Below are 17,175 nucleotides of genomic sequence, written 5' to 3'. Positions count from 1 at the left end.
TAAAATAAAGCTGACGAGACCAGAAAGATCAAAAACCATCATTTGGACTTAGGTAATTCATTAAATTAACAAGCACCCACAGTGGAAAAGAGTAATGTGGGTGTAAAACCATGCAATAAATCCCAAAAACTTTATTTTGCTAAAAAGTAGAACATCGTGTGCTTGTTATCTAACATTAAATTAAAAGTAAAAACTGCTTTGGACAATTTATGGTAGTCTCTTTAACCTTCAGCTTTATTATTATTATTATTATTATTATTATTATTAATATGGAACTATAGAGATATTAGAAATTTTTTAGACCAAATAAAAGTGGGAAAGACTGAACTGCATGTGAAACAGTACTTCTAATAACCACAGTATATCGTTACGTGTCTGAAGCTTTTTCTGATTTATTTAGTAAGATGTGGGCTATTAAACCAAATTATACAGATTTCACTGAGTGCATTATTCTTATAATAAACTGACTAAACGATTGGGCAACTGAAAAACTCAGGTTTATGGAACTGTCTGTGTTCACTTAATGCACATCAAGTGAAAACTGTGTGTTTTGAGTGTAAACAACATTTATTCAGTTCTGACATGCCACACTCTGGGTTTCAGTCCCATCTTATTTTTACTGTTGGTGAATCCTTATTTAACCCACACACTCATACAACCTGAACTTCACCTGTCACCTGTCAATCACATGTCTGCGTTGTGTGACAGCAGTCAGATACTGCACACCTCTGATGCATCTGTCAAAATAAAAGACATCAGGCAGCGTCTGAAGCAATTACACTGCTCTTTGTAAACCCAGTTCAAATGAATGTGTGAAGCCCACCAGCTGAGAAAGCTGCTCTCAGATCAGTCTGCACTATTTTGATGACGTGGTTGTGGTAATAAACAGCTGAAGTCCCGCCCCTTCAGGTTTTTCTCCATGAGACCTGATTTCAGGAAAAAAGTTGTATTACAGTCAATAGTGAGAGAAAAATGTACTGATTCCCTTTGAATTATGCATCGTTTTCCACATGCGATGGTCTTCACCTTAAAGTCAGGCGTGTGGTAAAACTGAAATATCAAACTGTGACAAAACCTGCATATTAAGACTACACACCTGAAGTTATGTCTTTGTAGCTTTTTCCATCCGTGTTCTGGTCAGAGTTGCTGAGGATTTCTCTATGAATTTGACACAGACGTGATTGTAATAATTTTCACCTCTTTTAAAGGTGCGGGAGACTTTCATGACCGATTTTTCATCAGATCTGTAAAACCTCAGTCATAGCCTAAGTATCAGGAATCTGTAAATCTTTTTGTGATTACTCACCTGAATCTCTTGCAATATGGTGAACAATTTCGAAGTCCCATCCGCCATAAACAAAACCATTTGTTTACAAACTGAGCCAGGAGGTAACTTTGGAATTTTGTCACAACGTGCATTGTGGGAAACGGAGGTTCGCACAGCCACCTGACAGCAGCAGTACAACCATATGGTATTATATGGATGAAACACGACGCAAAAAATGGCTGAAATGTGGAAATGGCTGGAGGAATATGCATAAAGGGAAGAGAGCTCCTGCCGTTTCCACATCGTGTCTGTAGCGGCTGCCGCTATAAGGGTCCAGTTCTACCCCTGGGATGTTTTTGCCAAGTGCAAAAATTCCACAGTCTTGAATTGAATTAAGCAAAAAAATTTAGCTTGAATTAAGGAAAAAAAAATCTTGAATTAAGCCAAAAAAAAAAAAAATCTTCAATTAAGTAAAAAAAATCTTCAATTAAGCCAAAAAAATCTAAAATTTAGCAAAAAATCTTGAATAAAGCCAAAAAAAATCTTCAATTAAGTAAAAAAATAAATAAATCTTGAATTAAGCCAAAAAAATCTTCAATTAAGCCAGAAAAAATCTTCAATTAAGTACAAAAATCTTGAATTAAGCAAAAAAAAATCTTCAATTAAGTAAAAAAAATCTTCAATTAAGCCAAAAAAAAAATCTCAAATTTAGCAAAAAATCTTGAATAAAGCCAAAAAAATCTTCAGTTAAGTAAAAAAAAATCTTGAATTAAGCCAAAAAAAATCTTCAATTAAGTACAAAAATCTTGAATTAAGCAAAAAAAAAAAAAATCTTTAATTAAGTAAAAAAATCTTGAATTAAGCCAAAAAAAATCTAGAATTAACAACTTAATTTTTTTTCTTTGTTTTAGTGCAAAAATAACATTAAAGTATGACAATATTTACATTTACAAACTATCCTGAAACACTAAAATGTGAACAACCTGAACAAAAATGAACAACCTGAAATGTCTAAAGAAAATTAAGCACAATTTTAACAATTTTTTCTGCCTGTTCCTCAGAATTTAGTGTCTTTGTAGATCTGATCCATAATGCACATGTAGAAATGATAAATTGAGGAATAATATTGTTAAAATTGCACTAAATTTTCTTACGTTTTTTAATTTAAATTTCAGTTTTTTCAGGGTGTTTTTTTTTTTTTTTGGATAGTTTATAAAAGTAAATATTTTCATAATTTAATGGTTTTTTTTACAGTAAAACAAAGAAGTTTGGAGTTGTCATTATATATAGGTTTACCAATATTCTGTCTGTTACTAAATGTTTTGTGTGTTTGTAGATCCACTGTGATCTGTAAGTTATAATATACATGTGTAAATGATAAACTGAGGCATAATATTGTTAAAATTACACTTATTTTTTTAGTTTGTTCATGTTATTCACATCTTTTGAAAGGATAGTTTGTAGATGTAAACCATCTCATAATGTAAATTTACTTTTTTCGCTCTAAAACATAGAAAAAAGTTTGGAGTTGATATTATTTATACATTATTATGTTATTATTTTTCTGGTCCGGCCCACTGGAGATCAAATTTAGCTGAATGTGGCCCCTGAACTAAAATGAGTTTGACACCCCTGCCATAAAGGTTGGGAACCAGTGTTTTACTGGATGCTTTTATGACAGTTTGATGGTCTGTTTGTCTGATGTACCCTCTCCGTTATTCCTCAGACCTGCAGCAACGAGGTGAAGTGCATCTGCGACCGGGACTACACCGGCAAGGACTGCAGCGTCTTTGACCCCATCCCTGAGCCCACGGTCCCCCCGGGTCCTGAGAAGAAAGGTCCATAACCCCTGTCAGACTGACCATACCTCTCTCTCTGTCCGCCTCTCATATCCCCCTCATAGTCTCCACCCATCACCACTGTAGCTTCTCTATGTACTGATACAAAACCCTGAAAAAAACACACACAAGAAAAACAGTAGTTCACCTGATTGTTTTTAAGAACATCAGTATTTAGACCACACAGTGTTTTCTTCCTTCCTGTGGAGTCTTGGTTTCAGTGTATGGAGTGTGTGGGGTGTGTGTTAAGACATGTTTACCCCATTAGAGCATATGTGCATGTGTAGTATGTTATTATTGTACGTGTGTGGTGCGTGCGGTGCTTGTGGACAGTGTGTGTACTTCTTGCAGGCACTGCCTTTCTTCAAGTGTCTTCCTTACTTTCTTGCAGTCTGCCAAGACACAGAGCAATTGAGCAGCTGTTCTCATAGGGCCAAAAAGAGCCAAAAGGAGCCAAAGCCACCCTGAGCAAGGGGTGTCCAGCTGAAAGAGCAGGAGAGTGGCAATGAGAACAAAGTAATACAACACTCTCCTTTTTCTGTTTGGTTTTTCTTTGGTTTATTTCTCGGTAACCGTTTGTCTCCCTGACCTCCCTGCGCTCACCCGGCCGTTCGCCACTCTCCCACCTCCCACCCTCCACCCCACGTACTGGTTCTTCTTCTTCTTCATTTTTCTTCTCCTTCTTTCTTCTTCTCTTCCTCTCTTCTTCTCTTCCTCTCGGTTCTTCTTCTTCTTCCCCTCCCCTCTTCTTCTTACTTCTTCTTTCTTCTGTTCCTCTCATTCTTCTTTTTCTTCTTTTCCTTCTCCTTCTTCTTCTTTCTTCCTTCTCCTTCTCCTTCTTCTTCTTCCCCTCTTCTTCTTCTTCTTCTTTTCCTTCTTCTTCTTCTTCCTCTTCCTCTTCTCTGTTCCTTCTCTTCCTCTTCTCTTTCCTCTTCCTTCGCCTCTTCTTCTTCTCTCTCTTATCCCCTGTGGGGTCTCCCTTCTTCTTCTTTTTCTTCTTCTTTCTTCTTCTTATATTTTTCTTCCTCATGTTCTCTCTCTCGCTTCCCCATCTTCGCCTCCTTCTTTTCCCCCTTCTTTTCATCTTCTTCCTCTTCTCTGTCTTCTTCTCTTCCTTCCTCCTTCTTCTTCTCCCTCTTCTTCGTCTCCTTCTTCTTCTTCACTCCCTACTTCTTCTTTTTTCTTCTTCCTCCTCTTCTCCGTCTTCCTCTTTTCTTTTCTTCCTCTCTGCTTCTTCTTTGTTGTCTTCTTCTTCCTCTTCTTGCTTTCTTCTTCCTCGCCCTTCTTCTTCTCTCCCTCTTCTTTCCTCCTCCTCCTCTTTTCTTTCTTCATCTCTTTCTCGTTCTGTTCTGCAGGTATCCTCACCATCTGCCTCTCTCTTCCTCTCTCTACTTGATGTCGTTGATGTACAGTGTTGAGGCTGTCCTCTGACGTGTGTTTTTTAGTGGTGTTGTTTTGTTTCTGCCCCCTCCTCCTCCTCCTCTTCCTCCTCTTCCTCCTCCTCCTCCTCCGCACCCTTCCTCCCCCCCTTCCCCTCCTTCCTCTGCGCAGGTCCCAGTGGCACCAATATCATAATAGGGTCCATCGCAGGTGCTATTCTCCTGGCAGCTATAGTCCTAGGGGGAACAGGATGGGGATTTAAGTAAGAGTTCTGGCATGCCTTTGTGTACCTGTCTGCTTCTACCTAAAGGACCCCCTGCCCCTCCCACTCTCACCTCTCTCTAAAATAGATGCCCGTATGCAACTCATCGCCCAACTTTCCCGGGGAGGGGAAACGGGGAGTCAAGCCTGAGCCGTGCTAATGCTTGAACTGCTTCTGGCGTTAAGCTCCATATGAAACATCACACCGGTTCTTTGTTTTCTTTGACCGAATCGTTGATTAAACCCCCCCTCCGAGCTCCATCCTGCATCTCTTTCTCTCCCTTCACCTCCCCCCCTTTCATAGTAAGCGATAGGGCAGGACCGAGACGCTAATCTGCCAGGAAAACCACCACTGCAGCACATGTATCATAGACGTTCCTCCACTGGTGCCACATCTTGAAGTTTCCCCCGACCTCACAGTAAAAATAAGTGCAGTGTTACAGTGGATTTACTTTAGCATACATTCTATTAATATGCATTGCCTTTGGTGCTATTTTAGCCTGCATTCTCCTGTTTTTCTCCTATAGGCAGCACCCTAATCCCATATGCCCTCGCTGAAGTGTTTCTTCTGCACTGTTCCACCTGTGCATGTTTGCTATTGTTCACTCCTTATACTCTGACCTGAAAGGACTGCTTTAATTTAAATCGAACATGCAAAAACTATGAAAATCACCAGAAAATATAGTAAATATACATAAGTTTTATCATATGTGCTTAAATGAGGAATTTATAGGATTTAATCAATGACCTAATGTTTATTTTAGGAACAAACCTCATATTCTTTTTTTATTTGGAAGATTTGGAACATTTCAAGTCATTTATTTTTTCAAACTGGACTTTTTATTAACCCTTTAAGATCTAGAGGTATCTTTGCAGCAACTTCCAAATACATTTTTCTCTACTTTGTAAGCGAACTGTCACCATTTATTATATTAGGCAAGGCAAATTTATTTAGGATAGCACCATTCATACACATGGCAATTCAAAGTGCTTTACAAAAGCATAAAATTACATTAAAAACATAGATATTAAAACATTAAACAAAAGGAAAAGATAAAAATATTATCCTCTGCATTTTGCATTTTCAGATAAGTGCTTGAATTTTAGTTTAATTTGTAAAAACCCAGTGATAATTTTGCGGCAGTTCCCAAATTATTTTTTTTTCTCTAGATTTAACCTTTCTTACATGATTTATCACCATTTATTACAATATTATCCTCTGTATTTTGCATTTTTTTCAGTGAAAATCATGTATTTTCTGATGATTGATTCACTGATCATGTAAATGTTCATAAAAGCTGCGAGTAAATGCAAGGGTTATTGTGTCTAAACGGAGAAAATGGAGAAAAAATGACTTTTTCAGCAAAATTTTCCATTAACTTGAACGTGAAAACAAGCAATCTCTATTCACAGTAATTGGTCAAAAAAATGTTACAGAAGATGAGTTCACTACGGAGGCTCTGAACGTCCTATGAGGGTCATATATGATACCACTGAAAACCTGAGTAGCTGCATTTTACATAAATTATTTACATGCATTGATAGAATTAGTGGTCAAATAGTTATAAAATGTTTAGATCAGTAGATTTGTTTTAAGTCTTTGAGGGTTAAACAGTTCATTTTTTTTTCAGGTTTACTTAACACACAAAATGCAATAGCGAGGAATTGTTTCAGGGAAAATTGATGAGAAAAAGAGAATTATTAGGAAGTAAAACATCCAAATGATTATAATATGAACAGGTTGGATATACACTATATGGAAAAAGTATTGGGACCTGTTGAATTCAGGTGTTTCATTGCAAACAATGGGCTAGATGGCACATGTCACTTTAGAATTTTATATTGCATTAAATATCATCGTGACACATGTTTTGATTTCATATTTTATTTAATTAATCATTGTAATTGTTTTAATGTTCTATCTCTAGATTTCTTTATTATGTATTAAATGTATCTGGCCATTTCTGCACATCACACGAGGAAGAAAATTCAGGTTTAAACTTAAAAGAAATATTAATTTAAAAATGTATCATATATATTTGGTATTTTCATCTTACTAGTATTACAGTGGGAAGTTCTACAAGATGTAGGTGTGATGTGTCACACATATTTTTGTCCATTATAGTGTATAAAACAGGAAAAAACCCTTCTCTTAAAATATTTCAACATTTCTTTTATTTACTTGAATAATCAACAGTACTTTTTGCATTTTAGAATTTATAATACAGAAAATTATCTTAGTTACCTGCTATATATCATATCAAAATATCCTGCTGACCGTTGTTAAATGGTTAATGACAATGATGCTGTGGTGATTTATAAACAAAATGCTGAAATCTAATAGCAGGTCCTTTCAGGGTCAGAGGTAGTGTCCGTGCATGTGTGCATGAGCTGTTAGTTTTCTCTTTACACTCCAATTTCTGGCTTAAAAGTACAGTTTATAATGGGGAGCCCTGTTAAACCTTATGGGACAGAGGGTCGGGGCCATGACAACTGTAGTCCTGCTGCATGTGATATCATATATTTAATCATAAATGTGTGTAATAGTTACAAGATGACAGATAAATGAGTAATCGTCTGAATAATTGAATTGTGCTTAACCCATTTTGCAGTTAAAAGTAACATTTTGGGGGTAAATCTCCCAAAAAAAAAAAAAAAAAATTCAAACTCAGATTCTCAGACTAATCCAGCCCATTAAAACCTGATAAAATAGAAGGATTTAACATTTGTAACTGAAACTAAGAATTAATTAACTTATATTTTTATTGAAGCTTGTTGTTACTTTTGCTGCTGCCTCTGATATGTCTAAATCTTTATCTCTTTTCCTTTGCGTTTTCCCCTGGGATGCAGGAACATTCGAAGAGGAAGGTATACACTTCACTAAATTCACCCTCACATTCACCTGAAAATCACCCCATGTCTCATCCCGTCAGAACATCATGTCATCATTTTATTCCCTTATAATTACATGGAAAAAAATTGGTTATCCGTTTTCCCAAATCTATTGAATTCCCTCTCGTTAAATGTCTTCATCTGTTATCGTCTGTGCATCAATATGTTTCTATTTATTCTATTTATTAGTTTACTTTGAAGGGACAATGCACCTTAATGAAGATATGTATGGAAATATGCCAGATTATAGTGATTATGCTAATTAACCCCCCCCCCCCCCAAAGGTTAGGCAAGGGGTATTGTTTTTGGTTCAGTTTGTTTCTCCATCTACTTCTCTTTTCTTTGTTTTCAGTGCCTGTAAAACGATAGCTCCGACTGCTTTTCAAACCTGTTCATACAATCAATCTCACAACAGCTCTTGCCCATTTTTTATTAAATATTGTTTTTAAGTTTAGACGGTATTGAAGCCAATGCTGCCACTCATCTCCCTCTTTCTGCCACTCAGTGGGCGGAACCGCGGTGACGTCACATGCATACCCTCTATAGGGCCACATTGCCATGGTGTCAAATTTCATGTTTAGAAACAGACATGCCAGTGGAGAAGTTATTCAGCTGAAAATGCCAGTGGAATTTACCATGAAAATAAATAAAGTAAAGGAATGAACTGGATCAGAGGATTTAGAACCCAGAACCACGGGTCAACAGCTAGTAGCGACATACACATTCTATACATCCACATAACAGAAGAACATCAGCCATGGTCGGACAACAGAACGCAATCCAAACAATAAGCATTTAAATTAGTAAATATCTGAAACAAGCTGATAGTCCGAGACTAGTGTATGTCATGGATAATTTAATAAAACAAAAACCAGTAAGACAAACATTGCCGATCCAACTGTTCTAGTATTATTTCTGTACCACTAAAACTCAATGAACGAGGCAAAGAAGAGCAAATATAAGTTGTTGAATTATGAGGTAATGATTGTGAATTTTGTTTTACCTTTGCCTTTTTTTATCATAACTTGGTTTTATATAAATGAAGCTTCTGTTATCGGCTAATCCATTATTTTGTGTCCCATTGAAATGATTCCGACAGGAAATAGGTTTTAGCTAAAATGTTGCAGTGATGAAATGAAAATGTTTTTGTTTTTTATCCAGGACTTTTGAGGTTTGTAAAGTGATATTGTAAATCAATTTGTGTTGTTTTAGTGTCTGATTTTCTGTCTTCTACTCCTTTTCTTCCAGATCTGGCGGAGGATAAGCTGTCTGTCTGTCTTTCTGTCTCGGTGTCCTGTCTTTTTCCCGTCTTCCTCCTCGCACTGTGTCGTTTTCACATCGGAGAACAGGGGAACAAAAAGTCTTCCACTCCTGTCCCAGATCTCTCCAAACCTCTTCCGATCGTCTATTTTTTTTTTTTTTCTTCCGTGTGCTCCTGTCGTCCGTCCTCCTACCTGGCCCCGCCCACCCTGGGGCCCGTGAAGCTCCTCCCATTATGACCAGCCAAATCATGTTCCTGCGGCTGCTGCCAGCTGGCCGCTGAGGACGCGTCTGGGCCACGCTTTGAGCGAGCAGGTGGTTCTCTCTACGGGAGGACGCCGGGTCTTCCTCCAGTCCGGTGGCTTCACGAATGCGCTTCGGTGTGTGCCGTTCTGTGTCCGTCCTCTCATATCTCAGACAGTCTGAAAAGAACATATCAACGGTGGACCAATTTAATACGAGACACGTCTTTCCAATGCCTGCCTGCCTGCACACAAACGTATCTGGCCACCGACTGAGTCCACAGATAAAGGACTGGACTGGTCAAATAAGAGACTGATCTGGAAGGAGTTGACTAGTTTTGTTTTTTTAACAAAGTAAAGGACCGATGTTCCTCTAAGTCCAGGCCTTGACTTGGTGCCTCTCAAAACGGACAACGATTTGTTTCAAAGTTTGGCAAAATGGTTTATTTGAAGAGGAGAGAAAAAAAAACTTAAATGGACTGTTTTTCGCATGTTTTCCAAAGAGAGACTGAAAGAGGACAAATAATCAGGCTCTAAAACCAGTCACTACTTACCAGAGCCCAGACTGATGAGGGCGTGTACTAAGAGTGGGTTTTTGTAGGTTTTCCTGAGCATTTTTTCTCTTACCTTTACCGGAGTTTTATCACGTTAACTTTTCACCAAATGTTTCTGTTCTGTTGTACACCAAATATACCTTTCAGCTGTTGATATACAGGAAGAGGATCAGGGCCCACTGGGGGAAAAAATCAACAAAAATTAAAGTCCTATATATGTATTTTTTTTGTTATTACTATGGGAAAAAAAATCAGAATTTTGACTTTTTCTTAGGATTCTGACTTTAATCTCAGAATTTTAACTGAACCTCAGAATTCTGACTTTTTTCCTCAGAATAATCCTACTATATAATGCACGTTTCAGCCCCGCCCCGTGTCCGGTGTCCATCCCATCGATGTCCGATCGATGTTGCAAACACAGAACACGGAAGGGCGTTGCACCACGGGAGGGCGCTATCGTACAAGGAACCACGGGTACAATGCCGCTAGTAGTAAAAAAATATTGGACTTTTTTTTTTTTTTCCAGTGACCCTAATCCTCTTTCTTACAGTCACAATATGTTTGTTTTGCTGTTTTTGTTTTGGTTTTTTTCAGCTTTATTTAACCTTTATTTAACCAGGACGTCCTTTGAAATGAAATCTCTTTTTCAAGGGGTACCTGACCAAGAAGCACATCAGTACAATACAAATGAACTAACAGCGTATAAAACTTACATACAATTAAGACAGCATAAAATGGCTAAAAACAGAGAAAGCTGAAAACCAGTTTAAGGATAGCAGTTGCACACTTCTGTCAGACAGTTTGACAGAACAGATTTGAATTCACCCAAGATAATGAAATGCTGAAGCTGAAGTGAGTTTTACAAACTGTTCCATGACCAAGGCCCATCATAGGAAAAAGCTGTTTATTAAGTTCTGAGTGGGTTCTGGGGACTCTAAGGAGGAGCTGATGTGATGAGCAAGAGTTGTATCCACTGGTGGACGGAGACAAGAGGCGACAGAGATATGGGGGATAGTTTGTCCAATACAGACTTGTAGATGAATCCAAGCCAATAGTGCTGCCTCCTGAGCCTTAGTGAAGGCCATGAGACCAGAGCATACAGCTCACAGCAGGGATGTCAAATACATTTTAGTTCAGGGGCCACATTCAGCTAAATTTGATCTGAAGTGGGCCGGACCAGTAAAATAATAAATAATAATATATAAATAATGTCAACTCCAAACCTTTTTTCTATGTTTTTAGAGCGAAAAAAGTAAATTTACATTATGAGATGGTTTACATCTACAAACTATCCTTTCAAAAGATGTGAATAGCATGAACAAACTGAAAAAATAAGTGTTATTTTAACAATATTCTGCCTCAGTTTATCATTTCCACATGCACATTATAACTTACAGATCACAGTGGATCTACAAATACACAAAAACATTTAGTAACAGGCAGAATATTGTACATTGACATTTCTGGTTGTTCATATTTGTTCAGGTTATTCACATTTTTTGCAAATTAAACTTTGTTTTAGTGTAAATACATGAAAATATTTACATTTACTAAAGAGAAATATTTGGAGTTGTCATTATTTCTATGTTATTATTATAGTATTTTACTGGTCCTGCCCACTTGAGATTGAATTGGTCTGAATGTGGAACTGAACTAAAATAATATGTTAATATTTTAGTGTAATTTTTGTATTTCACAAATTCATCCCAAATTCCTGAATTTGGACCCCGGGCCGCATGTTTTGACACCTGTGGCTTACAGTGATGGGTCCTGAATGCAGCATTTGTAATAAAACGTAAAGCACTGTGATAAACTGTGTCTAGATGGTGGAGAGTCGTTGCAGCTGCATTCCTGTAAATGACGTCCCCATAATCCAACACACTAGAAATGTAGTTTGTACAAAGCTTTTTTTCTAACATCAATCTTCAAACAGGCATTTATGACGGTAAAAAAAAAAGCTTAGTAGTGCTTTAAGCTTTTTTAACAGATGTTCCACATGGGTGTAAAGGAACAGTTTGTCATCAATCCAGATACCCAGGTAATTGTCTTTGAGCATGTTTTGTTATGTTTTTTATTTTGTTCATATTTGTTGATTTTTTTTTGGTTCTTTGTGTTCACATTTATCAAATTTTTGCCCATTTTTGACATTATTTATAGATGATTATGTTATTATTTTACTGGCCCCACGTGATTGCAATGAAAAATGTGAATAACCTGAACAAATATGAAAAACCTGGAAATTTTAAAGAAAATTTAATAGAATTTTACCAATATTCTGCCTGTTTCTAAATGTTTTGTGCATTTGTAGATCCACTGTGATCTGTAAGTTGTAATAAACTGAGGCATAATATTGTTAAAATTGCACTTGAAATTTCAGGTTGTTCCAATTATTCACATTTTTAAGGAAATTCTGTAGATGTAAACACTTTCATAATGTAATTTTACTAAAAATTTTACTTGTTTTTTTACATTATTTTACTGGTCCGGCCCACTTGAGATCAAATTGGGTTTGTATATGGCTCTTAAGCTAAAATGAGTTTGACACCCCAGCTGAAAGGTATATTTGGTGTATGACGTAAAAGAAACATTTCGATGGCCAAAAACAAAACCTCCTATCTGCAAGTTTTTCGATTTTGAGTTTTCACATTAAATGGTGACAACAAGGATGACTCCACATAATATAGCAACACATAATATAGAAAGAGAGTCTGAGAACAGTAGAATATGCTTGGATATCTTTAACAAAGACCATACTATAATAAAATAAACTTTTTTTTTTGTTTCCTGAAAAAAGTGATTTTTTTCAGAAAGGAAGTTTTGTATTCTGGCCATTGATTTGATGATAAGTTAACATGATAACTCTCCAGTAAAGGTAAGAGAAAAATGCTGAGGAAAACCCACGACTTTTTGTATGTGCCACTGATAAGCCAGTTCAGTTCATTGTTATTTGTTCTTTTAACTTGAAGCATCTTACCTGCCACCCCACAGGTTTTCAGGTACAAAGAGAAAAAAAAAAAAAAAAAAAGAGAAGTAGGTGTTTTGGTTTTGGGATCATTTTACACACCGAACTTTGAAGCAGCAAACGACCGTAACTTAGTGTTCTCAACCACAGACCAACCAACATACATTCCACGATATCCGGCTGTGTGTGTGTATGTGTATGTGTGTGTGTGTGTTTCAACCACTTTTCAGGCCAAAAGTTTGTACGTTTAGGAGGTTTTAGTCCGAATGTGTGCTCACGAGTGGAATGTACGGGTGTGAGATTTTTAAAGAAAAGGAGAATGTATGTGTTTACATTAGTGCTAGGGGCAACCGGAGCCCATCTACACCTTAACATTCCTCCTATCACGGGTTAGATAGGCGGGTTTTTACCTCTAGAATATCATCTCTTTCTACAAAAGCTGTTGTGTGCTGTAGCCATGGCAACCAAAAGCAGCACATTAATAAAGAATCCAACAGTTTTTAATGTCATGTATCTTCAAGAAAAATGAGCACTAGCCAACTGTATGCACACCTATTTGTAATACGTGCAAGATATACTGAATGTTAAATGCACTGTATGAGAATTTATTTAAAAGCTATGTTAAAATAATGAGTTTTATCTGTTTCAGTACAACATAGATATCCGTCTCTTAACACGAGTTGCATCTGGAACCCTCTCTCCTGTCCATGCATCTTTTCAATGTGGGTAATAGCCGTCTTGTTACCATTCCAGGCGTCACTGAGGAGTTCAGAGTCTTTTTTTTTTTTTTTGTTTTTTTTTTTGTACATTTGTTGATAGCCCCCGAGCCCTGGGCCAACGCCTCAGCCCAGAGACTTTGTAATGACCCCCCCCCCCACTGTAAATGAGATTAAAGAGATCTAGTCCGGGGTCGAGGAGGCACCGTGTATGATGATACTGCAAGTGTGTATGAGGTCAGTTCAGTCTGTTGAGCTTTGCACTACGGCAGATGCACTATTGTTATTATTACAATATGTACCCGCGTTGGTATCAAATACAGCCTGTTTGATCATTAAGGGAAAAAAAAAGTGAAAATGAGATGCATCCCACCCCGTATTTTTAGACACTATCTTTTTGAAAATGAGACGGATGAAACAGACTAGAGGCTTGTAGATGGATTGAAACGAAGGGAAAATAAATACTAAAAACATGAAACCACACCTCCTACTCCTCACATCTCGCTGTATTTCTGTGTTGTTGTTTTTTTGTGCTTTTAATAGATGGTTAGAGTTTTCTGCCTCAGGTTGCAGCTTCTGAAAGCCATTTGTTAAAAATATCATAATCATGTCACTGTTAAATAACAGAGGGTATGAATTATACACAAACACAAGGGTTATTCTTCTTGTTCTGCTGCCAAGAGTTTCATTTTTGAGGGGATAAACATGCTTCAGAAGTCATAAAACTTTGCACGTGTCAGAAGTAGTGTACAGTTTTATATTCTTGTGTTTTATAGTCTTGGAGATGGGTGTGGGAAAGTGGTTCAGTTGCAACCCCTTGAAAATGTCAAAAATTAAATCCCCATATGAGATTTCTCTTAGATGTTCCCAATTTAGGACACGTATCATATCCAGACACAAAAAAAAAAAACTTTGCAGCCTTATTTTAAACCTACTTTTGTAAACTTAAGGACCATTTTTGACCCAAGGGAGAAAAAAAATCTGCTTTTTCCAACAATATTTCCTCTTGGGGGGCAGCCTATTTATAATTATTTAATACGTAAGACTGTATTTCCAGGACAAAAATGCGATGTTTAGTGCATGTCCTTTTAGGGGCAGAGGTAAGTATATGTACATATGAGAATGAGCTGATAGTTGTCTCTTTACATTCCCATTTGAAGACCCAAACATCCACCGGCAACCAAAACCGTCTACTAATGTAACTGTTTAATACCTGTTGACCCAGTAATCCTATCAATCCATGTCAATAATTGGTGTAAAATACAGTTATTCACATTTTATGGTCATCAGATATGACCCATTTGGACGTTCAGAGGCTCTGTAGTTACCGTGGAAACACCGTCATCTTCTACAACATTGATTCACCAGTAAAACCCATGGAGTTGGATCAATGACAGTGGATGGAGACACTTTTTTTTTTTTTTAACTTAAGTTATTAATTGCTTTGTTGAAAAAGTCACTTTTTCTTCATTTTTCTCTGTTTTTGATATAATAACTATGGTGGCCTCGAGGTGCAACAGCCCAAAAATGAACTACTCTAAGGAAAAAAAAGAGAACAGCTCAATAATTATCCACTGTAAGAAAAAAACAGACAACAGCCCAAAAATATCCACTGTATGAAAAAAGACAACAGCCCAAAAATTATCCACTACATATTTTTTAAAATTAACTTATTTTTAGTGCACCGACCTCCGCTTCCGGTGGGTTACTTCGTTAGCATTAGCCACATTAGCTCAAGGCCTTAAAATTTTCAGCCTGTGCTTTTATTTTCTTCTGGTGGCCTTAATTTTAAGCAAGAGACCTTTTGGGTAAACAGCGCCCCCCTAATTGAGAGGGTGGATGATGGGTTTTTTTTTTCTTATAGTGGATAAGTTTTTGGGCTGTTTTCTTTTCTTTTCTTACATGGATCATTTTTTGGGCTGTTGCACCTCTGGGCCACCGCAAATAACCCTCAATGTAATCTGAGTTTTTAAGAACATCGACGTGATCAATGAATTAAATATAGGAAAATACACGATTTTCACTTTAAAAAAACACAAAATACGGAGGATGATATTATATTAAACAGTGATAATTACTTAAGAAAGGTTTAAAAAGAGGAAAAATTAATTTGGGAACTGACATAAAAGTCACAGTGGGACTTTACGGATTAATGGGTGAAGGGAACAGTTTATGACGTACCATCCCTATTAAACCTTATGGGGCAGAGGCTAAACTGAGACACATATTGCTAAAATTGCACTTAGTTTTCTTAAATTTCAGTTTGTTCATGTTATTCACATTGTTTTAAAGAATAGTTGATAGATGTAAAAACTTTCATCGCATAATTTAACTTTTTTGCTGTAAAACATAGAGGAAAGTTTGGAGTTGACATTATTCCATATTATTGTGTTATTATTTCACTGGTCCGGCCCACATCAGATCAAATTTGGCTTAATGTGGTCCCCGAACTTAAATGACTTTGACAGCCCTGATCTAAAGACTCTTGATGATAGAAAGTATTACTTGATACTTTCATATCAGCCAACACAGTGGACACTTTTGCGCTATCCCATAATAATACTCTGACATTCATACCATTACTGTAACTTTGCTGTTCTTGATAAACCTGATCTGCACTAACATGTTTGAGTGGAAATCAATTGCTAATAAAAATTGGGAATTTGATAAAATGTGAGAAAACATCAGATTAGCTGCATAAACAATGTTTTGATTTGATAGTTTTCATACAGTATGTCACTTTCTGATATTGCATTCTTTGCTTCAAAAATTAAACATATACATATATATATATATATATATATATATATATATATATATATATATATATATATATATATATATATTATATATATTCAATAAAAAATTTCAATTAAAAAAAATTCACTTCAAGAAAAAAACCTTAATCAATGAAAAAAGTGTTCAAATGCAGTTTTTTTTGGATCTTGAATATTTTTTGCATTCATCTTATTTTTTTACTTTTTAATTATATTTCATATTATTTTATTGAGTATTTTACCAGTTAAATCACCCAAACTTGCTTCATTTGACTTTGTTTTCTAGTAATGGAATGAATCACAGTACATTTACTATGCTACAAGTACAAACCAAAAACAAATATTTTCAATCAAAAAAAAAAAAAAAAAATTCACTTCACTCAAAAAAAAAAACCCAAAAACTTTTCATTCAAAGAAAAGTGTTCAAATGCAATTTTTTTGGATCTTAAATATATATATATATTTTTTGCATTCAACACTTTTTTCTTTGATTGGAAAGGTTTTTTTTATTGCAATTTTTTTTTTTTTTGATTGAAAATATTTTTTTTATGGTTAGAGCAATAAAGAAACAAATCTACCTACATAAAAAATAGGTTCAATAAAAAATTTCAATTGCACTGTTTTTTCATGCCTAAAGAGAAATAAAAACACTCAGGAAAAAAATCTCGACTAAGGTTCTCATCATTTATGCATGAAAGGGTTAACAATGTTATTTTCTTTTTGTCTTATTTTGCTTTGTTTTGTTTTATTTTGTTTCTTTGCATGTTCGAAATGAATAATAAATAAAAAATTAAAATAAATAAACAAAACCCAATAAAAATTAACCTGATTGATTTTAAATTAGTTGAGTATCATAAGAGTTTTTATGATGAAAACTTACTAAAATCCTGTGACTGTCGATTAATCCATCATTCTACGGTAACCTAGTGAATTGTAGTGTTTAGGAAATGAGGGAAATGGTTCAAAACGGAAAGAAATTAAGCCCTTGCATTTGGTTTCATCTAGACTTATTAAATTTGATAGGCA

The 17,175-nt window shown here is 35.9% G+C and overlaps 1 pseudogene; it reads left to right on the top strand.

The window, feature by feature from the left end:
- LOC115424272 (disintegrin and metalloproteinase domain-containing protein 11-like) overlaps nucleotides 1–9,176 on the top strand; it is a 51,193-nt pseudogene extending 42,017 nt beyond the window's left edge.
- Nucleotides 9,177–17,175: the final 7,999 nt, after the last annotated feature.

Source organism: Sphaeramia orbicularis, chromosome 8 (genome assembly GCF_902148855.1).
Source record: "Sphaeramia orbicularis chromosome 8, fSphaOr1.1, whole genome shotgun sequence".
Classification (NCBI taxonomy): domain Eukaryota; kingdom Metazoa; phylum Chordata; class Actinopteri; order Kurtiformes; family Apogonidae; genus Sphaeramia; species Sphaeramia orbicularis.
The sequence above is the reverse complement of the archived record's forward strand: the minus strand, read 5'-3'. Positions and strand labels throughout refer to the sequence as shown.